This window comes from Xenopus tropicalis, chromosome 8 (assembly GCF_000004195.4).
Source record: "Xenopus tropicalis strain Nigerian chromosome 8, UCB_Xtro_10.0, whole genome shotgun sequence".
In the NCBI taxonomy this organism is placed as follows: domain Eukaryota; kingdom Metazoa; phylum Chordata; class Amphibia; order Anura; family Pipidae; genus Xenopus; species Xenopus tropicalis.
The window spans coordinates 127471035-127477034 of NC_030684.2; the positions used below are offsets into that span (position 1 = coordinate 127471035).

A 6000-nucleotide genomic window follows, 5' to 3' on the forward strand; every position below is an offset into this window, starting at 1 on the left:
ACAAAGATCCATTTGTGGATGATGTTTTCACTTTGGCCTAACCAAATGAGCAAATTTAGGCATGCATAGCCATGTTTAATTTTATACATTTTTAATGGTCACTGTGGGTTACGACTCCAGATTAAACTTTCCTCCAGTTTTGGGAGGACTGCAGGGCCGGGAAGGGAAATAACACTCCCAGCTTGCTAAAAACAGCACAGATATCATTCTGCACATACGTGATAGAGAGCACAGGTCACATCAGTGTACGGAGAGTTGTGTACATACCTTCATTTTCCATCACAATCTGACAACATTACCAGTCATTTTCCATTTTCACCCATACACCACAAATCACATAATACAGGTGTCGCCCTCGTGGTTGCAGAGATACTGCAATCTACAACTCCCAGAATCCCCATATGAATGGAGTAAGGTGGAGAGTGCTGATAATTGCAGATTATAAGTATAGAGAGCTGTGGCTTTGACACGCCTGCCCCGATTTATAATCATTATTATTATTACTATCCTTTATATAGCTCCGACATATTCCACAGTCATCATTGCACAACCAAAAATAAGCTGTTTGTCCTAGAGATGACTACTAATACAATGTAACCACACACAAACTGTTACCATGCAATACACAGTGCCAATGCTATGAATACCCAGTTAATGAGTCATTCTCCTCATAACCACATATCCCGTGCCAGCCGCAATTATTTATGTGGTTTCAATGGTGGATACACCACAAAGCCTCAGTACCACTGAATACTTTTGTGTGATTTCTAGCGATTGTGGAACCCAAAAACAGTTCTGGGCAAATGAAAGGTGACAGCTAGTGCTTGTTTGGTGTTCTGGGATCTGCTGAGGAATTCCAACAGATGCACAAGTGCTACAGCTGTACTCTTGCACCTTATGCAGAAACAATGTTTTTGCTTCCAAACTAAGGCCAAATCCTAGCGTGAGTTATAGCAGCCAAGGAAAATTACTCCTGATTGTATGGGGTGGGGGTGGTAATTAGCAGAGCAACCAAAACTACAGTAATTGCTGAAATACAGGGTGGCCAAAAAAGAAAGATATTTTCCCAGAAAGATCAAGAGGTTGCATTTCACCTACTGACAGAGGTTGTGTTTCAGCTGGAGGGTCATCCCTCCAAACAGAGGAGTATGCCATTTGCTGGGTAGGAGGCTGCTGTTTATTAAGAAAGTGAGGTTGCTACTGCTCCATATTGTGATAGAATCAGTCATTCATGGCAAAAAAGCATTTTTTTCAAAAAAAGTTGCAAATCTTTAACTTAGCTTGGCTTCCCCTATAATAATGAAAGTCTGCCTTTCAATATATAATTGAGGCTACCACCTCAAAGCAAGGGAGGTCAACTCACCACCTCTAAATGAGGCTATCTAGAAAAAGGCAAGGGAGGTCGCCTCTCCACAATATGCATGAGGCTATGTAGGATAAAGCAAGGGAGTTAACTTTTCCACATCCCAATGAGGTAATCTAAGAGAAAGCAAGAGAGATCACCTCTCTACATCTGAATGAGGCTATGTACAATAAAGCAAGGGAATATCACCTTTCCACATCCAAATGAGGCAATCTAGGAAAAAGTAAAGGAGGTCATGTCTCCACATGTGAATGATGCTATATATATATAGTATAACTAATTAATCTAGGAGAAAACAGGAGAGGTCACCTCTCTGCACCTAAATAAGTCAATCTAGGAGAACGCAAGGGAGGTCACCTCTCCACATCTGTATAAGAATATTGATGCTAAAGCAAGAGAGGCCATCTCTCCCACATATGAATGAGGTTTTCTAGCAGAAAGCAAGTGAGGTCACCTCTTTACATCTGAGCAAGACTATTTAGGAGAAACCAAGGGAGATCAACTCTCCAATTTGAACAAGGCTATCTAGGAACCCCTCAACAACTGTGGTAGGCCCATCCCAAAAAGCATCTCTCCACAAGTTTGGATATGTACTGTAAAAATAGAGACATCTTAGTTACATGAACTGAGGTAAAGTAGGTTGTTTCTCCACATATGAGTGAAATGATTTTATCTACTGGAAGCAAGCCATACCATTCCAGTTTCCATGAATAAGTTACATTTTGGGCTCTAATGGAAATCATTCAAACACATATGAGGCTTTCTCCCAGTAAGCAGTGACAGTGGCCTTTCTAATAATGAGACCATCTGCATGAAAACAAAGAACGTTGTCTATTAACAAATGAGTCTATTTATAAGAAATCAAGGGAGGCTGCACTTCCACAATTCAGCAAAGTATTCTACTGCAGACTAAGGGAAGCTGCCATCCCACGGCTGAAGAAGACTATCTACATAAAGTCTGTCTTTCCCCATTTCAATAAGGCTATGTACCAGAAATAAAAGGAGGCTGCATTATTTAAGAATTGAAGCTCACCACCTTTTCAACAAAAGTCAAAGGCTCTTAACTCCATTAGACCTTTTGTCTTTCTTTTAGTGCTTTTTCCACTTGTTAAGGATGCTTTAGAACAGTGATCCCCAACCAGTGGCTCGTGAGCAACATGTTGCTCCCCACCCCTTGGATGTTGCTCCCAGTGGCCTCAAAGCAGGTGCTTATTTTTTAATTCCTGGCTTGGAGGCAAGTTTTGGTTGCATAAAAACCCAATATATTGCCAAACAGAGCCACCTGTAGACTGACAGTCCACATAGGGGCAATTAAATAGACAATTATTGCTCTTATGGGCACCATCAGGAACCATTTTTATGCTTGTGTTGCTCCCCCACACTTTTTCCATTTAAATGTGGCTCACCGGTATAAAAGGTTGGGGATCCCTGCTTTAGAACATTCAAAATAATGTCAGTTATCAAAGGAGGCTTTCTAAAACTGAGGGAGGCTGTCTACTTGAGTGCAACAGATTCTAATTGAGTGAGGCACAGTTGAGTGAGGTTTCATTACAATTACAAAGCAACAAGGAAGGATGTGCTGCCTTCAGCAGGTGAAGGAAGCTGTCTACCAAAAAGAAAAAAGGCTGCCTAGAAACAAGGTGATTTTCCTTCCACAAATGTGAAACAATATCAGTCAGAAAAGATGCTTATTTCCACAACTGCAAGAGGCTAGAAAGCAAGGGAGGCTGCCCTTCAACAAATAAGGGAGGCAGCTCTACGACAAAAAAGGGAGGCCGCCCTTCAACAAAAAAGGAGGCAAACTCTCTAATCTTTCTACAAAAAAGGGTAACTTATCATGTGAAAGCAAAGGAAGGCTGCCACCCCACAACCGACATTAATGTAAGAAAGGGAGGCTGTGTTTCAATAAGAGCCAACGGTTAGCTAACTGCAAAATGACCAATAAACACATGCAATCTATCTACAAAGAGTTTATATTACCTTGTATTAATTAAACCATGTATTAAAAGTAAGTGCATTATTCATTCATGATATGTACTTTCACTACACTTTAATGGTACTAATAGCTGCTTAATTATCTGTGACGCCGGCTCCAGTTACTCCTAGTGCGACTAAATACTTCAATGGTGATTATCTCAATGAATGAAAACGAGGAAATGCTTAACCAGGCAACTTTAACATATAAATTGAAGGCAGAATGCACAGTGGATAAGGGATTGCTTGCCTCTCTTTCTGAATTGATTGAATTGGGTTCCTTTTAGTGTTTATTCATGGTGCTCCAGATAACAGAAAGACCCTTTATCTGGACAAGCTCCCAAGCATTCCAGATACACAGTTATCCTACTATCACAATTTGGACTCATTACCCATGAGGCAGAAGACAGTTTTACAAAATTGATATTAAACCTGGTCAGTTTATGAACTGGAGATCATTTTGTCTAGGAATTCCTAATTATAAATAATAATCATAATAATTGCTATCCATCATCATCATCATCAATTGAAGTATATTATTATATATACATATAATAGTATTCATTATTATTATTATATTATATGTATATATATCTCTTGTGCCAAGATCTTAGTATACTAAGGAGCCAGCCCTTTTTTGCAGGTACAGGTATGGGATCCCTTATCCAGAAACCCCTTATCCAGAAAGTTCTGAATTACGGAAAGGCCATCTCCCATAGACTCCGTTATAAGCAAATAATTCTAATTTTTAAAAATGATTTCCTTTTTCTCTGTTATAATAAAACAGTAACTTATACTTGATCCCAACTAAGATATAATTACCCCTTATTGGGGGCAGAACAGCCCTATTGGGTTTATTTAATGGTTAAATGATTCCCTTTTCTCTGTAATAATAAAACAGTACCTGTACTTGATCCCAACTAAGATATAATTACCCCTTATTGGGGGCAGAACAGCCCTATTGGGTTTATTTAATGTTTAGCTTATTTTTAGCAGACTTAAGTTATGGAGATCCAAATTATGGAAAGATCCCTTATCTGGAAAACCCCAGGTCCGGAGCATTCTGGGCAACAGGTCCCATACCTGTACAAGAACTTTTTTATTACAAGGGAAATTGTGACATCAGTTCTGTGACCTTGTATTGCAGTAACAACAGGCATCACTTTTTGCACTTAGCTGCTCTTATACACTCCTGATCCCTGACCTAAATAAAGTTTAGCGTCAGTAGGTATCATTACATTCCAACATCCACATACAGCGCAGCGCTAAGCGCACATAAGCCCTCAGCTCACCTTCATTAAAATGGGGAGCTCCGCTGACTCCCTTCCCAGCCTGAGAACGAACAGGGAACAGCCTCCCAGCAGAGTTGGTTACACGCAAGGATAGGCTAAACCTGAGACATCCAGTTTGTGCCCCCGGGGTAACTCATGCTGGAGATGACACAAGGTTAATGCTCCGGTAGGGGCACTGGCTGCGCACAGATAGTAAATCCCCTATCAGTTCCAAGGAAGTCCCTTACAGATCCAGCAGAGCTTTATGGCAATGCAGTGAGTCAGCCCAGCGCCTCCTGCTCTCCCGATCACATTGGCTCCACTGGGGAATGTAGGAGCTGCCCTGCTCGCCTTGCTCTCTCTGCCTGCTGCATGGTGGGCTCTTGTGCTTAAGGTCCCAGGAATCCGCCTCCTTCCCCCTAACTCAGGCACTTCATAGGGCTACACTTCCCAGGGCTGCCCCCACCCCCTCAGCCTTCACACACACACACCCCCTCTTGTAAAACTTTACTATGACAGCCCAGGCACATACTGAGCTCTCTGTAGGCTGCTACAAAAGGTTCTGATCTCTCATCCCCATTCTGGCAGGGAAAGGGTTAACTCTGATTAGTTCTGCATGGTTCTGTAGCTGCTCTGACTCATAAACAGATTATCACTAGAGAAAGAATGTTCTCTTCCTTGTTTAGTTATATCTGTAATTAGATTGTAAGCTCTTTGGGGCAAATATTGCCAAAGGAGGGTTTTAATGAAGGCCTTCCTAAACCAATACCAATTAATTTCTTACATACACAGGACAGAATATTATTTATGGAATGCCACTTTTTATCCTGCCATGCGTCCTGGCAAATATTATAAATATAACTGACAATGCATTTATCCTAAGGTATTCATGGGTATTAAACATGAAATCACCACTGCATTTTTGGGGGCTATTATTAATGGAGCTGGTACTGTATTTATTCTGCCATGTGTTCTGGGGTATTATACATGGAACTGGCACTGTATTTATCCTACAATAAGTTCTGGGGTATTATACATGGAGCTGGCACTGTATTTATCCTACAATAAGTTCTGGGGTATTATACATGGAACTGGCACTGTATTTATTCTACAATAAGTTCTGGGGATATTATACATGGAACTGGCACTGTATTTATCCTACAATAAGTTCTGGGGTATTATACATGGAGCTGGCACTGTATTTATCCTACAATAAGTTCTGGGGTATTATACATGGAGCTGGCACTGTATTTATTCTACAATAAGTTCTGGGGTATTATACATGGAGCTGGCACTGTATTTATCCTACAATATGTTCTGGCGTATTATACATGGAACTGGCACTGTATTTATCCTACAATAAGTTCTGGGGTATTATACATGGAACTGGAA

General features: G+C 40.7%; 1 protein-coding gene across 1 annotated transcript in view; it reads right to left on the bottom strand.

Moving 5' to 3' along the window:
* The window catches only part of adamtsl4 (ADAMTS like 4), a 111859-nt gene extending 106840 nt beyond the window's left edge, over nucleotides 1–5019 (bottom strand). Inside the window, exon 1 of the mRNA XM_002935457.5 lies at nucleotides 4630–5019. The gene's annotated coding sequence lies outside the window, so the exon portion shown is untranslated. The remainder of the gene's footprint in view (nucleotides 1–4629) is intronic.
* Nucleotides 5020–6000: the final 981 nt, after the last annotated feature.